The sequence below is a fragment of the Monodon monoceros genome, unplaced genomic scaffold (genome assembly GCF_005190385.1).
Source record: "Monodon monoceros isolate NGI ecotype Baffin Bay Population unplaced genomic scaffold, NGI_Narwhal_1 Super_Scaffold_3, whole genome shotgun sequence".
Taxonomy (NCBI): Eukaryota; Metazoa; Chordata; class Mammalia; order Artiodactyla; family Monodontidae; genus Monodon; species Monodon monoceros.
In genome coordinates, this window is record NW_021703780.1 from 23,256,234 (window position 1) to 23,274,222 (window position 17,989).

Here is a 17,989-nt window from a genome sequence, read left to right on the forward strand (position 1 = left end):
TCTTCTAAATGCCAGATACAGATATTCTTTTTTTTGTTTTTAAATTTTTGAGTTTTATTTTATTTATTTTTATACAGCAGGTTCTTATTAGTTATCTATTTTATACATATTAGTGTATATATGTCAATCCCAATCTCCCAGTTCATCCCCCCCCCCCCACCTCTTTCCCCCCTTGGTGTCCATTACAGACACAGATATTCTTATCCTTCTCAATCAACAGTCATTCTTCACTGGCAGACGCCAGGCCCAGTGCTGGGGGATGCTCATGTGAAGTGAGACATGGTGTTCAGTCTGGCTCAAGAAGTTCATGATCCAGCTGAAACTTGCGTTCTATAACCAGATGATGAGGATTCCTGCTAAAAATGCTTTAGCTCAGCTTTTAAGCAGTAGTTGCTGTGAGTCCACACTTAATGATTTTAGGACATGTAGTGCAGGGAAAAGGCATTTGGAAACAGACGTTGCCAGGAAATGTCTCACTTTTCAAGACTGTCTCCCTCCCTCACCAGAATCTCCATCAACTCTGCAATTGATCCTCTAATTCCCCCTTGGGTTTATTCTATCTCCGGAGAGCTGGGTGGGTGGAGGTGATTTTTAGTGTGTGTTGGCTTGGCTTGGCTTGGCTTGGCTTGGCTTGCTCTAGTTGACCGTGACTGGATCCTGCCTCTCTGTTAGCACCACATCTTCTTAATATAGGTGTCTCCCACATAACTGTTCGCATCTCTTTCCAGCTCTCTCCAGGATGTCTGCTTGTGGTGTTGTGGAATGTTGCAACTAAACACCCATGCATGGCACTGGAGATGCTAGAGGTGCGAAGGCCTTACCTAATCCCCTCATTTCTTTTCCATCTCTTCCTTTTTTTCTCTCTTTTTGTTTATTCTTCAGTTTATCTCTCCCCCATATCAGTAACATCCCCATCTTTTTAAACAGCCTACAAGTCTTGGGACTTCCCTGGTGGTCCAGTGGGTAAGCCTCCGTGCTCCCAATGCAGGGGGCCTGGGTTCTATCCCTGGCCAGGAAGCTAGATCCCGCATGCCGCAACTAAGACCCAGCGCAGCCAAATAAATAAATATTTAAAAAAGTAACAATAAAGAGCCTACAAGTCTTTGGGAGCCTTGGAGAGGGAGAGGTAGATATGAAAAGGTGTTTGGGAGACTGATGACAAGCCAGCCAAGGTCCCTGCCCTTAGGAAGTATGACAAGGCAGGTAAAGTATATCCATCATCATCCAAAATCTGCCATTACTGAATCAGGGAGTGTGATGAGGCAAACAAGGTATATCTATCATCAACCAAGATATGTCATTACCAAATTGTAAAGGTGTGCTGAGGGGAGAAGAGTGAGTGGAGGATTATGTTTACAGATCAGAGAATGAGTGAAAACGATTTCAGGAAGACTTCCTGGAGGAGGTGGCTTATAAATGAAGGATGGGTTGGGTTGAGCAGGAGACAAATGAAAAAGCCTGAACAAAGAATGTGAAGCATCTTTGGGGAAAAAACTGGAAGTGGGAAAAGAGGCCCAGGGGTAAGAAGCACAAATGAAGGAGACCATTACTCTTTCTCAATTCCCACTTACTCTTCCCTTTCCCAAAGATTTTCTTCGAATTCGATTGCTTCCAGAAAGACCCTTTTTTAAAAAGACTGCTGTTTACAATGTGCTTTAACAGAACTGAAAGTCCTAATAGAGCACGGCTCTATTAGGAATAGGAATAGGAATATTTCCTATTCAAGGGCTCCAGGAACTCTGGGTAAAACACCCCCTGATGCTCAGGGCAGCTTCAGGAAGGGTGAACTTAAGATAGAGATAGACGACGAGGATTTGACCAGATTAACCAAACAATCCTGATGCTCAAAAATGTGACCAAGGTTATATAGGACTGTCATCTTTATTGCCTGGTCTCTTGTTTAACCTTTTAACAGCTGCGGGGTTGAGAGTCCAGCCATTTTACAGTAAGGAGTTGGATTCCAGCACGGTAAGGGATTTGCCTGGGCTCAAACAGCTGGTTAGAGGCAGAGCCAGGACTGAAATGCAGATCTACTGCCTCCAAATTCTGTGCTCTTCCCCTTAAAAATTACTTCGTCTCTTCTGAGACTTTATTTTCCCTCCTGTAAGCCTCCTTTGTCCCTCTCCCTTTAAATCCCTGCTTAAGGCTAACAGTTTCTCCAAGATGTTGCTCCTCCTCAAGTTCATTCTGGATACTCATTTATTCTCCTTCCTTCTGACAACCCCCCATCAATGTCACTGACATTACTTTATCTATCCTTTAAATTCCCCCTTAAACATTTGCTAATCATTCTTCTCTTCTCAGTGCTCCCTAAGCCTTCTTATTCCCCCATCCTTTAGCAGTGTTCCTTTAAGAGCCGTGCATTTATTCATCCATTCATTTAATCATTCAAGAGCTATTTACTAAGCACCTACTGTATGTCAAACACTGTTCTAGGAGTTAGGATACAGTGGTGAACAAGCCAGCCATGGTCCCTTTCCTCTGGCAATTTTATTTATTTATTTAGGCTTCGTTGGGTCTTCATTGCTGTGTGCGGGCTTTCACTAGTTGCAGCGAGCGGGGGCAACTCTTCCTTGCGGTGTGCAGGCTTCTCATTGCGGTGGCTTCTCTTGTTGCGGAGCACGGGCTCTAGGTGCGCGGGCTTCAGTAGTTGCGGCACCTGGGCTCAGTAGTTATAGCTCCTGGGCTCTAGAGTGCAGGCTCAGTAGTTGTGGTGCATGGACTCAGCTGCTCTGTGGCATGTGGCATCTTCCTGGACCAGGGATCAAACCGATGTGCCCTGCATTGGCAGGTGGATCCTTAACCACTGCGCCACCAGGGAAGTCCCCCTCTGGCAATTTAGATCCTATTGAGAAAGACTAACTAATAAGCAAGTAAACAAATAAATTAACAAGATAACTATAGATGTGATAAGTGCTTTGGAGAATATAAAGTGGGTAATATACAAGGAATTAACTGTAGGAGGTGCACACTGCTTTTAAAAGGGTGTTCGAAAAAGCTTCTCTGAGGAGGTGACATTTGAGCTGAGCCCTGACTGATAAGAGGGAGCCAGCAGTAAAAAGAGTTGGGGGAGAGCTTTCCAGGCAATGGGAACAGCAGGTGCAAAGGCACTGAAGTAGGAAAGATCTGGATGAAGATCACATGCTATGAGGTGTGATGAGAATGGTTTAAAATGAGATTGGAGAGGTACTAAGAGCCAGGCTGTGCAGGACCTTAGGGACCAGGATAAGAAGTTGAGTTTTGTTCTACAAAGTGCAATGCCACTGAAGGGCTTTAAGAGGGGAATTTACATGCTCCAGTTCATGTATTTAAGACATTCACTTTGTCCTAGTCATCTTTTCTTTCCATTTCCTTTTCTAACTCTCATCCTGTTTCACGTATTCAAGATGAGCATCTCATTTCCAGCCCATTTCCCCATCAGGGAGAATGAGTCTTCCAAACAAACAGTGTATTAACCTGTACAGTGCACCAAGTGTAGCTAATTTGACTCTGATTCCTGCCTATATTACAGAGATTTGTAGAATATTAGAGTTGAAAGGGGCTTTAACCCTTATATTGCAGATAAGAAAATTGAGGCCTAGAGGGGGTGTCCTAACTTGTCCAAGATAACTGGTAAGTGGGGAAGCCTTTGTGGACCTCATCCTTCAAGAGCGCAAGAGCAAATTGCTTCCTGTTTCTTAGACACTCATTTCAATTAAAAAGGTATTAACTGACTACTCAGTATATGCCCAGAGTTGGGGCCCAGCTTGACAAGGAATAGGAAGAGCAAATGACAAGGTCCATTCACAGCCACACTGGGGTGTGATGGTGGGCATAACAACAACTGCCCTCAGGCAGCTTAGAGTCTGAGGGTGAGAGATACTGAATAATCACACAATGTATACAAACAGTGATATGAAGAAAGGTACAGGGTGATGAGAACTGTACCAGGAAGGCCTCAGTACAGGAAGCAGAAATCACTCTAGGTACTTTAAGTAGCAAGAGATTTAACACAGGGAAGTAATTGACAAGAAAATCATTGAAAGGCCTGGAGAATTAAGTCATTAGGTCCTAACTGGACTCTTGGCTTCAAGGTCAATCACCATAGGTGAGAAATGCTGCAGCTACTGATAGCATAGCAGCCACTGCCCCGAGTGTCCTACTCCCATGCACCTCTCATGTTTATTGGAGATTGTCCACCTGACCATCTGCTATAGGAAAATGGCTTCCACTTCACTTCTGCCTTTCAAATCTCATACAAACACATCTGGGACTTCCCCAGTGGTGCAGTGGTTAAGAATCCACCTGCCAGTGCAGGGGACATGGGTTCAATCCCTTGTCTAGGAAGATCCCACATGCTGCGGAGCAACTAAGCCCGTGCACCACAACTACTGAGCCTGCTCTCTAGAGCCCGTGAGCCACAACTACTGAGCCCACATGCTTCAACTACTGAAGCCCGTACGCCTAGAGCCCGTGCTCTGCAACAACAGAAGCCACCGCAATGAGAAGCCCGCGCACCACAACGAAGAGTAGCCCCTGCTGGCTGCAACTAGAGAAAGCCCGCGCACAACGATGAAAACCCAATGCAGCCAAAAAATAAATAATTAAAATTAGGAAAAAAAAACCAAACACATCTAATTGGCCGAACTTAATTCATGTCCAGGACCCTAGCTGCAAAAATCTCTGAGAAATAGTTTTTTACTGTCCAACCAGATAGAATGGGAATAAAGTCAATCCATGTATCTAGAGTTGCCAGGTAAAATACAAGCAAATTTGAATTTCAGGTAAATAATTAGTTTAAAAAATATATAAATATCTTCCAAATATGTTTGGGGGCATACTTATACTAAAAAAAAAGATTCATTATTTATCTGAAATTCAGATTTCAAGTAGGTGTCTTGTATTTGTACCTGCTAAATCTGGCAACTTTATAAAGATCCAGCACAGAGACTGATAGCAGGGGGCTCTAATTTAGATGAGGGGCTGAGGAAGGCCTCTCTGAGGAGTTGACATTTAAGAGGAGACCTGAGAGATGAATAAGAGAGTTCATCAGGCACAGAGAGGAGGGAAGAGCGTTCCAGGCAGAGGGAACAGCTTTGCAAAGACTCTAAGGCAAGAACAATTTGGGCTAATTTAAACAAAGCTGGGGGAATTCCCTGGCGGTCTAGTGGTTAGGTCTCAGCGCTTTCACCGTCAAGGGCATGGGTTCAATCCCTGGATGGACAGCTAAGATCCCACAAGCTGTGCAGCATGGCCAAAGAAACAAACAAAAACCCAAAGCTGGTGCATGGGGAGCTGGGGGGTAAAGATGGTATAAGGTGGGGAAAAACTTAGGCAGAGACCAGATATGCAGGGTCTTAAGGTTTTTTTTGTTGCTATTTATTTATTTATTTATTTTTGGCTGTGTTGGGTCTTCGTTGCTGTGCGCGGGCTTTCTCTAGTTGCAGCCAGTGGGGGCTACTCTTCTCTGCGGTGCGTGGGCTTCTCATTGCGGTGGCTTCTCTTGTTGCGGAGCACGGGCTCTAGGCGTGCGGGCTTCAGTAGTTGTGGCTCGTGGGCTCTAGAGCGCAGGCTCAGTAGTTGTGGTGCACGGGATTAGTTGCTCCACGGCATGTGGGATCTTCCCAGACTGGGGCACGAACCCGTGTCCCCTGCATCGACAGGCGGACTCTCAACCACTGCGCCACCAGGGAAGCCCCATTTTTGTTTTTTAAATGCATTCTTTTCCTTAATGGTTAAAGCAGATGCATGCTTGACAGGCTGTAAGACAGGCTGTTCTAGTTAACATATGATCAAGCAAATCATATATTAGCCAGAGTGACTTCCCCATACCTCAACATGTGAACCTTTCTTCCATCAAGCCCTAGGTAAGCATATGACATTATGAGCAGTGACAGAACCAAAAAGAATAGTTCATGTTTATATAGAAATTTATAATCTTTAAAGCTTCTTATTATTTTTAAAATTTCACTAACTGCTCCAGGGGAATTACAGGGACGAAACCAGGGCCCAGGCTTGCTTGCCCAAGGTCAAGGCTGCCAAGGTGCACAGTCAAGACTGGGATTCAAGGGCTTCTTCTCCCAACCCAGTGTTAGAACCCTGATTCCTGACTCCCAGGGACAGAGACACAGAGACACAATGAGAGTCAGAGACATGGATTATGAGTCACAGAGACCAAGTCAGAAACATGAAAGCAAGCGTGAGGCAGAGCAGGGGCGCCCTTGAGGGAGACAGCAACACAGGGAGTGACCTAGAAAAGCCTAATGAGCTGGAGAGCTGTTGAGAGAGCCCCACGTGCCTCTCTGGTCTTGACCCACATGATGGACTGTCCCTCCCTCCCTTCCTCTTCCCAGGTGACCTGTCGCCAAAACATCACTGGCATGCTGCTGGCATCCAGCCTGCCAATTAGTTCAGGAGCCTCTCCCTCTGACTTCCTCCAGAGCCTCAGATGTACTCCTTGTTCCTCCCCCTCCCTCAACACTCCCCTGCTGCACAGTCCCGCCCTGCCCTGCGTCTCTGGGAGGAAAACTGACTTCGGGACCTGGGGACTCTGCAGCTTCCCTCATCAAACCCGTCCCTGTGTAGAGCGTGGCATCTCGCACCCTTTTATCTCCCGTCTCTGAGCACCTTTGCGAGCGTCTTGAAACCAATGCTTGGTAGAGGCATCCACCGGTCACGCCCGGCGGCCCCCTGACCGCCCCCCACCAGGGGTGGTGTGTGTGGCAGGAAGGACAGGGAGGGGCTTCCAGGAGGTGGAGGAAAAGGACCCCACCAAAGTTCGTGGGATGGCTCCGAGGAAGCTGTAAAGATTCATTTACACGTAAGAGGAGAAAGGCAAAGGCTGCAGAGAAGGCACAGGAGGAATTAGTGGAGAACAGGGCCCATCAACTTAGATGAAGGGGACTGGAGAGTGAAACAATAGCACCAGGAATGAATGGGGAGCAGAGATGGAGGGGAGAGAGATGGTCTCACAGAAGTGGCTGGACCTGGGGAGAAGATTTGTCAGAACTAAGTTGGAAATGAGATGAGTTTGGAGAAGGGACAATAATAATACTTGTTACTTTTTAGAGCACTTTTTATATATTTTAATTTATTTCATCCTCATGAAGTAGATATCTTTACCCCCATTTTACAGATGAAGAAACTGAGGCTCAGAGAGGTCATGTGACTTGCCCCAAATCACACAGCTAAGACTCTAAATGGTCTCCTTTATCCTTTATACTAAAAGTGCTGCTGCTTCTGTATGTGGCATATTATATAGAAAAGAGAGATTAGACTTTCAGGAAGTTGAAGGTTTTTATCCAACAAATATTTATGGGGACTTTTTTATGTGCCAGGCAATGTGCTAAGCCCTGAAGATGCTAAGACAGTCTGCCTTCAAAAGGCTGAGCTAGGGACTTCCCTGGTGGCACAGTGGTTAAGAATCTGACTGACAATGTAGGGGACACGGGTTGGAGCCCTGGTCCAGGAAGATCCCACATGCTGCGGAGCAACTAAGCCAGTGTGCCACAACTACTGAGCCTGCGCTCTAGAGCCCACAAGCCACAAATACTGAAGCCAGAGAGCCTAGAGCCGGTGCTCCACAGCAAGAGAAGCCACCGCAATGAGAAGCCTGCGCACTGCAACGAAGACCCAATGCAGCCAAAAATAAATAAATAAGTATATTTTTTTAAAAGGCTGAGCTAATTGAGGAGTAATGTGAGCAGTACAAATGGGACAGGAAGGCAGCCCAGATGACTGAGGGCTCTTCTCTGGGGGAGAGCAGCTTTCACAGGAGAAGTGATACAGTCTGGTCTCGAAAGAAGGGAAATATTTCCCCAGTGGATGGAGAGAGGGCGGGTGGGAGAGGGCCTTTGAGGCATAGGCAAGCCAACACAGTGTCTGGGAGAGCTCCAAGGAGTTGAGTGGGTTAAAAGAGAACAAAGGAGGGATATGAGGGGAATTGGATGGAGATCAGTAACTTTTAATTCACGATCTATTTAAAACCATTGCATAAACAAAGAGAAGCCACCGCAATGAGAAGCCTGCACATGAGAAGCCCGCACACCGCAACAAAGAGTAGACCCTGCTCACCGCAACTAGAGAAAGCCTGCGTGCAGCAATGAAGACCCAACACAGCCAAAAGTAAATAAATAAAATAAATTAAAAAAGAAAAACAAAAAAGACAAGGGAATTCCCTGGTAGTCCAGTGGTTAGGACTCTGTGCTTCCACTGCAGGGGAGCCAGGTTGGATCCCTGGTTGGGAATTAAGATCCTGCAAGCCACAGGGTGAGGCAAAAAAAAAAAAAAGGGCAAGAGATAAGTGATGGGAAAGATGTGGAGAAAAGAGAACTCTGTTGGTGGGGATGTAATCTGGTACAGCCACTATGGAAAATATTATGGAGGTTCCTCAAAAAATTGAAAATAGAACTATCATACAATCTAGCAATCCCCTTTCTGGTTATATATCCAGAGGAAAGGAAATCCATATCTTGAAGAGATAGCTTCATCACATTCAACACTATTCACAATAGCTAAGATATGGATACAACCTAAGTGTCTGTCAATAGACGAATGGATAAAGAATATATGTTGTTCATCCATAAAAAAGAAGAAAATCTTGCCATTTGTGACAACATAAATGAAGCTAGAGGACATTATGATAAGTAAAATAAACCAGGTACTGAAAGACAAAAAAAAAAACCACTGCACAGCTCTTGTCAGGGTTGATGAGGGATCTCACAACTATACAGTTAAGGGAAAGTGAGAGTGCTCCATTATGCTGGAGTAATAGGAACTTAAGTGAAGTAAAGAAACATCCATTGAGAATTTCTATGTGCCAGATAGCATGCAAAGCAGTTTCACATACATTATCTAATGCAATTCATGTAGCTATTAAAAAGGATGTGGAAGACCTCTTTGGAGTGACTTGTGAAGATCTCTAAGACCCATAGCTTAAAAGTGCAAGACAGGGGACTTCCCTGGCGGTCTTGTGGTTAAGACTCCATGCTTCCACTGCAGGGGGCATGGGTTCAATCCCTAGTTTGGGAACTAAGATCCCACATGCCATGTGGTGTGGCCAGAAAAATAAAATAATAAAATAAAATAAAAGTGCAAGGTAAAATAGAGCTACCATATGATCCAGCAATCCCACTCTTGGGCATATATCCGGAGAAAAGCATAATTTGAAAAGATACATGCACCCCAATATTTATTGCAGCATTATTTGCAATAGCCAGGACATGGAAGCAACCTAAATGTCCATTGATGGAAGAATGGATAAAGAAGATGTGGTACAAATATACAATGAAATATTACTCAGCCATAAAAAAAGTGAAATAATGACATTTGCAGCAACATGGATGGACCTAGAGATTGTCATACCGTGTGAAGTTATACAGAGAAAGACAAATACATGATATCGCTTATATGTGGAATCTAAAAGAAAATGGTACAAATGAACTTATTTACAAAACAGAAATAGAGTTACAGATGTAGAAAACAAACTTCTGATTATCAGGGAGAAAAAGGGTGGAGGAATAAATTGGGTGACTGGGAATGACATATACACAATACTATACAGAAAATAGATAACTAATAAAGGCCTACTGCTTAGCACAGGGAGCTCTACTCAATACTCTGCAATGGCCTATATGGGGATAGAATCTAAAAAGGAGTGGATATATGCGTATGTATTACTGATTCACTCTGCTGTACACCGGAAACTAACACAACATGGTAACTCAACTATACTCCAATAAAAGTTAATTTAAAAAATTTAAAATATAAAAGTGCAAGATATTTTGCACTATGAGTTATGATCCATATTAAAGACACACAGGGAAGTTTTGGTCAGAGGGAACAGGGAGTACAGAGCCAGGGAAGCCCAAGAGAACAAGGTGCGTCTGGAGAAAGGTAGGTAGTTAACCTTGATGTTGTATATGGTACTGATGTTTTTGTGCCTGGGGCTGGAGCTGAGAGGGACATGGAGCTTGCCATGCAAACGGCTTAATATTAACCCTGCTCTCCTAGGTGGGTCTCAGAGACATTTTTTCTTTACTTTTTAAAAAATTGAGATAGAGTTGATGTACAATATTATATAAATTAAGGGTGTACAACACTGTGAGTCACAATGTTTAAAGGTTATACTCCATTTATAGTTATTATAAAATATTGGCTATAATCCCTGTACAATGTATCCTTGTAGCTTATTTATTTTATACATAACAGTTTGTACCTCTGAACCCCCTACCCCTATCTTGTCCTTCCCTCTTCCCTACTCCCCACTGGTAACCACTAGTTTGTTTTCAGAGAATTTTTAAGTGGGGAGAAACACACCCTGATGAAGCACGTTACAGAAGCGGTTCTGGCTGCAGGTGGAGAATGGACCAGAGTGGGGAGGGAGACCACGAGGGCTGTACAAGGCTGGAGCGTGGGAATGGAGAGGAGGAGGAAGAAGGAAGTGTGTGAACTGGTCTGAGGGGAAAAAAACAAGGAACACAGAACACAGGTTATTTTGGGGGAGTGTGATCGAAGTTATACCTGCAGGTGAAAAGGCAAACAATGAGTTAATGAGAAAAACTCACAGCCCCACCCATATCCACCACTTTCAACTCTTTTAGCTGATTTGCTTTTTGGTATTTGTCTCCATATCTGTAAACAAGATTATAATATTACTGCATGCTTTTTCCATTTTAGGCATGATCTTTTGATTTGCTTTTACAAAGACACAGCTTTTTTTTTTTTTTTTTTTTTGCGGTACGCGGGCCTCTCACTGTTGTGGCCTCTCCTGTTGCGGAGCAGAGGCTCCGGATGCGCAGGCTCAGCAGCCGTGGCTCACGGGCCCAGCCGCTCCGCGGCATGTGGGATCTTCACGGACCGGGGCACGAATCGGCGTCCCCTGCATCGGCAGGCGGACTCTCAACCACTGCGCCACCTGGGAAGTCCGACACAGCTTTTTTTTTTTAACCATCAACCTCATTTGGTCCACAAACAGATATCCTCACCATCCCCACCATCCTCACTTTATACCTGTTTTAAGAATATATACACACACATTCACCTAAATATGTATGTAAATGCACAGAAAAATGTCCTGAAGGACCACATCTAACTAGGATCTAGGGGGACACTGACTAAAGGAGACTTTCATTCTACCGGTCTGGTTTAAACTCTTTACAAGTGAATGTATACATTAATTACATGCGTAGTTAAAAAAAAAAAAAAAACTAAATCACACAACAATAGTAAGAGGTAATTATCATTACCACAGTTTACAGATGCAAAAACTGAATCCCAGAGACTTAATTAATCTGTTCAGTCTTACAGCAAGCAAGCACAACTGGTAAAAACCAGAATTGAGCCTGAAGGAAGAGAAGGAACAAGCATCAGAGCAGGACAAAGGGAAGTGAAAGCGAAAGCCGGGAACATTTAACAGGAGAGGTGCCATCTTTGGCAGAAAGGCATCAAGAAGGCAGGAGGTGGGAGGCAGCAGCATCGTAGCTGTTGTTTGGAAGGAGATGTTAAGGGCTCTGTGGGGGAAGAGGACTCACTAACAGACAGGAGCAGTGGACCGAAGGAGGCAAGGTCACAGCCTCATGCCCGCCTGTCCTTAGAGAGTATCCCCAGAGAACTCAGGTACCAGGCATCTGCAGTGAGTCACTGGATACCAGAAACTGATGGCATGAGTGAGATCATCAAAAGGCAGGGAGCAGAGACAACAAGGCTCTTGGGGTCCAGGGAGTTCAACCTGTCTGGTCAGAGGCCACTGTCACAAAACCAACAAAAAATTCATGTCTGATAAGTTTTCCTCAGGGCTCAAATGAATAGGTAGGGGAGTAACTGTGAGGCTATGATACCAGGCAGGATGACAAGCAAAAACAGCCAGGCCAAGGAAACAAGCTGCAGAGACTCTGTCCTGGGAGAATGAAGGATGTCGGGAGAGGTCGCAGCCAAGGCCAGCCAAGGCAGCTGGCCCCTCCCTAATCAGGACTCAGCTTCACCAGTGCCAGCGGTTACCAGTCCCCTCCCATGGCCATGGGGCTGATGACCGTAAGGGCTGAATGTGTCAGCCCTGTGACCTGGGATCATATGGCTGAGTTGGGGGTTGGACACTGGAGATAAACTCAAGCCTCGCTCTATTTGAAAAGTTTCTTGCATTGAACTGGATTCTGCAAAGATAAGCACACATGCCCCAGCCCCACTAATTCATCCTTTGCCCAATTCCCCACCTAGACATGGAGAATGAACAAAAGAGCCGCCTCTGACGTTCAGAAGCTGGCTTGACACTCACAGGTAAACCATGTTATTCTTCTATTAGGCATAAACTATCTTACAAAACAATGACCTCAGACAAGTTCACTCTGAAATCATATGAGACAAAGCAAGCCCAGCTCGTAAATCTATCCGAGCACAGATGAAGAAACAGTCACTATGCCACCCACAAAATACCAAACACACCTTCCCTTGGCCAAAAAAAAAAAAAAAAAAAAAAATGCTGTTACTTCTTTATCCTCATTCTGGTCTCCCCTCCCTGTAGAGAGGATTGACTGAGATAGTCATAGAATCTACCCTGCTTTCTGACAGCATTCTATCTGGAGCAAATCCCTACTTCCTCAGACCCTCCCCCAAATCACCTAACCAAAGCCCAAATCCTATCATAGGTTTTCGTTCTAACACTCTCTTACTGAGATGTTCCACAGTTCCCTATGGTGTGCATTCTCTTTTGATGCCAAGAGTAATAAACCCAACTTGTTCATCTACAGGTGTGTTTCTGGGGGTCTTTGGCTGGAGGACATTGATAACATCCAGTGTTTCTTTTCTTCATTCTTAGCCTCTGAGATCCTACCTTGAGGATCTGGACCCAGGCTGTGTGGGAGAAGATGGGACAAAGGCAGGAGGTGCTATCAGAAGAGACAAAACAAAACATGCATTCACTCAACAAATATTTATTGGGGACCCACCCACATATGCCACACACCGATCTAGGTGCCAAGGACAATAAGCAAATAAAGCAGGAGCCATGATTTTTCAGGAAGCTCTCATTTGGGGGCAGAGGTGGGAAAGACACATAAACAGATCATTATGATTTATAGAGCTAAGTGCAGTGATTGAGGGAGGGATGCCCTGGGGACTGTTGCCTGCTCAAGGAGAGGTGCATCTACAGTAATGTGGTAAAAGGCAGGTGGGGTATCAGGAAAGGCTTTCTGGGAAAGGGGATACTTGAGGTCCTGGAGGCTGAGGACAATCTCATGAGAAGGGACAAGAAGAGCAGGGCAGGGAGGTGACAAACTAGATGGTGAGTGGGGAATTTTTTGATCTCACTAGAGTGAAAAGTAGGAAGCACATTGCAGGAGGAATTAGGCTGGAGGCACTTACAATCATGATACGGAGTTGTGTTTGGGCTTTACCTTTAACAAAAGGGTGCATCATGGAAAGTCCATTGAAAGTTCTGCAAGTCCTGACATGATGAGATTATGTTTTTAAACATCATTTGAATGTCTGCAACTTACTTGAAAATGCATAAAATTATAAAATGGACTGATGGATGGATAAAGGGACGGATAGATGGAAAAAGCACTTGATAAAGTGATTATAGTAAAATGCTAATGATAGAATCTAAGTGGTGGGTATTTGGGTGGCCCCTGTAAAATATTCCAACTCTTCTGTTTGAAAATGTTTGGAATAAAATTTGGGGAGGGGGGGGAATTATGTTGGCCTCCGTCATGGAGAATGGATTGAGCAGCGTAAGTCTAGAGGCAGGGAGACTGGATTGATTCTTGTAGAAAGCCAAGGAAGGACAAGGATTGCCAGCAAACACAGGAATTTGAAGGGGTAAGGAAGGTTCTTCCTTAGATCCTTCTGAGAGAGCATGGCCCTGTTGACACCTTGATCTCAGACATTCAGCTTCCAGAACTGCGAGAGGAAAGTTTTTCTTGTTTTAATCCACCTAGTTTGCGGCAATTTGTTATAGCAGACCAAAGAAAATAATACAGGAGTTGAGGGTGTCAAGGTAGAAGGCAATACCATGGAAAGGTTATTATTTGTTATACCACACTATCATATATTTTATAGTATTTTATCTTTTCAAGATGGCTTTTGTATGTGCTTTGGGTTAACAAACCTGAGTCTGAGCATCAGTGTGCCGTATCTGGAATATGGGGAGGTAATGAAACCTAATTCAAGAGGTTTTGAGGAACAAATGGAGTAATGTGTATAAAACTATTTGGTAAACTGTTAAACTCTGTAAACAAGTTGTTGTTAGTACTGTTATCAGCGCGTGGAGGAGCAGAAAACACCTTGAATTAGAGAATGGAAATCTGGGCCCTCGACTTCAGTGACCATGACTTCCCAGCCATATCACTGTGTGAGTGGCCAGGACCCTCTTCAGGTTTGTCAGCTTCTGAAAGATTCAACAGTGCTCCTCTCGGAAAGGGACAGAAGAGGGAGTGGTCGCAGTTCAAGGTCATGGATCGGTGGGGAAGACCTCCCCAGATTTAAACCGTGTCACACAGTGTCCCTTCATTCACTAAGAACTGTGCAGGAAGGGTGGGAGGGTGAAGCCAGAATGAGTAAGAGGCTGCTTCTGCCCTCAAGTTCACAGTCTCCTGAGGTCAGTGCCACCACTTTGCGAGTGTGCACCTTCCTAACAGAAGGAGCCGGGAACCGGACTGGGGAAGGCATCCTGGAGGAGGTGAGGTGAAGCTGGTCCACAACAACTGAGTGGGATTGCCAAGACGTCCTTTGTGGGAAAGAGGAATTAGAGGATGGTTTCAATTTAGTAAATGTTATCAACTACCTCACTGAGGATCTGCGCTAAGCGTCAGGGGTTAGGGGAGGGAGAAAGAAAGTATGGAATCAACATACATCAGTCCGGGAAGCTCCCCTGTTCTAGCAAGGAAACTAAATCTGCATACAATTAAAGGAAACTACGAGATAGTGTGACGTCAACGACTCGGGCTTTGAATACCGGATATAGCGAATGTGGACTGTGTCAGGGATGATTCTGAATGAATGTTGGGGGCGTGGAGGGTTGTGTGTCCTGGTCCCCGTGTCCCCAGTCGTCACCTAACAGGCAGATGACGGCTGTTTATATAATCGACGGCGCCTCGCAGGCGACCGGGGGAACAGGATGGGGGAGCCGGCCGGGGCTGAGCGCGCGCTCCTGGAATCCGCGCTGGGGTGTTGTCTCTCCCAGGCCCGACACCTGGGTCGGCTCTCCCACTGCGGAGACTGGCGCGCGGCCTCCGAGAGGTCGGCGGGCGGCCCGCCAAGCCTCCTGTAATCCAGCCATCTCCCAACTGGTACCGGGCGGCTGTAAATGCCCGGGAAGCCCGCCCCACCCGCCTACCCCGGTTGAAGGGAGTCGAAGAGGAGGAAACCGATAATAATCTTGAACTCTGGCGCAAATGCTGGGTCTTGCTCTCCGTAGGTCATCTTGTCACCCCGTTGGCTCGGGTTTCCAAGCCTCTCGCCCCTTTTACTTTTTCGGGATCATCCTGGAAACAGGGGCGGTCCTTCTCTGAGTCAAACTTCGATCCCTCACGTGACAACACTATATTAAGATTTTTGCTGCGCGTGGTGGTGGTGGTGAGGGTTAGAGAGGAGGATGCATCTGGTCTTGAGATTAATTTTGAGGAAGAAGAAAATGCAGACGGTTTGCCTTTGAAAGGGAAACTATTGATACATCCTCTTAACCTCCAGGTTAAGCCAATCTTTGGTAAGAATCAAAATCTTTTCACACCTTTGAAAGGATGTTTGGGTTCTGAGTCAGATTCACTCCTAAGTATTGACTGTGGGAGACCACACTTACAGGATCTCTTTAAATTTTTGTGTCAACTTTTTTCATATGGAAAAATTCAAACATACATGAAGTAGAGACAATAATATGATGAACTCTTGTGCACCCATCAACCCCTTCAACAATGATCAACCCATGACCAATTTTATTTCATCAATTACCTCCCACTCATCCTTCCCCTTTTCCCAGTGTGTTTTTTTTTTTTTTTTTTGGCGGGCCTCTTACTGTTGTGGCCTCTCCCACTGCGAAGCACAGGCTCCGGACGCACAGGCTCAGCGGCCATGGCTCATGGGCCCAGCCGCTCTGCGGCATGTGGGATCTTCCCGGACCGGGGCACGAACCCATGTGCCCTACATCGGCAGGAGGACTCTCAACAACTGCGCCACAAGGGAAGCCCTCCCAGTGTGTTATTTTTAAGCAAATCTCAGACATATTTTATTAATAAAACTTCAGGGACTTCCCTGGATGGGGAACTAGATCCCACATGCATGCCACAACTAAACAGTCTGCATGCCACAAGGAAGATCCCGCGTGCCACAACTAAGACCCAGAGGAGCCTAAAAAAAAAAAACTTCAGTATACCAAAACCTCATTTTTAAAGAGGTTTAATATAAATGTACAGTCAATGTTAAAATTTCTGTCTCATGTTTTAAACATTAGATTACAATTAATTTGTTCAAACCGGGATGCAAACAAGTCTACCACTGCATTCTTTTGATATGTCAAGTCTCTTTTAATCTATAGGTTCCCTTTCTCTCATCACCCCCCCAACCCTTTTTCTTCTGGAAATTTATCTGATGAAGAAAACTGGTCCTTTGTCCTGTGAATTTTCCCAGACTGGAATTTGCTGACTGCATCTCTGTAGCGTTTTTTAAACGATTCTGGTAGATCCAGAACTGTGATGCGTTTTAGATTCATCATTTTCGGCAAGTATCAAGTCATTACCTCCTGTTGTATTACATTGGAAGGCACATAATGTTGGATTGTCTTTCTTTTTATGATGTTAGGACTGATCAGTGCGTTCCGGTGTTGTCAGCCCGATTCATCACTGTAAGATTCCCCATCGGCTTTTCACATATGCTTCTAGCAGCTGTTGATTGCATAGGTCCATTACTTCATTGGGAGTTACAAAAGAATGATATTCTTCCATTCTGTCTTCATTTATTAGCTGGAGTTTGTAATAAAAACTGTCCCTCAACCATTTGGTATTCTTAGATATATTTGTACTGGTAAACTGAGTATTTACCAGTGTTCAGAAAGTGGTATAGTTTCCTAGCATTCTCCAAAAAATGACCAATGAGTTTAGTTTTTAGTTGTCATGATGAACTGATGGAATTTTTTGCATATATGACGTGTCTCAATCAATTGCAGTTATTATCCTTATTCATGCCAAAAGTATCCCATCTTTAACCCTTCATGTTGGCTCCTGAATCATTTTTGACATGACCCCAGTAGCTTTCTCACAATCTGATGTGACAAGATGCTCCGGAATCATCTTGTATATTTTTCCTCCCAGACCTAGAATTAGCCAGTTCTTTAAGGAAACTTTTTTTTTTTTTCTGCCACACTGCGGGGTATGTGGGATCTCAGCTTCCCGACCAGGGATCGAACCCATGCCTCCTGCAATGGAAGCAAGAAGTCTTAACCACTGGACCACCAGGGAAGTCCCAAGGAGCCGTTTTCTTTTTGGTGGGAAATAGTAAGATCACCATCTGGATGTAAGCAGTGCTTTTGCTCAGTGTATCCAGATAGGCTATTAATATTAGGCCTTCTTTATGAAGGGAACTAAGAAATACATTTTATTATGTTTTAAGAGAAAACACATCATGAGTTTATACTGATTTTCCAATTCAAATTTGGGATCACTGTGTTTTTATTTCTCTTCTTTTATGTCATAATCATAAGAGAAAACCTAATCTTTCAGGTTGAAAATCTTGGTTCCTGGTAACATTAACATAATTGCTTATTTTCTTTATCCTATTATATATGTGTATATATGTACATGTACATAATATATAATATATTCAGAATAACAACAAAAATATTATTACCCAGATGATAACTGAAAAATTTAAGTTTTATTTTCACCTCTTTTTGTCATTAGGCTACATCCCACTGGGGATATACAGCTAAATTACTGCATTTTAAAGTCACCTAAAATAACTCCTCTCTAAGGAGTAACCAACTTCCGAGAGTTTAAGCTACCAACTACACACACAGTTAGTTTCATTT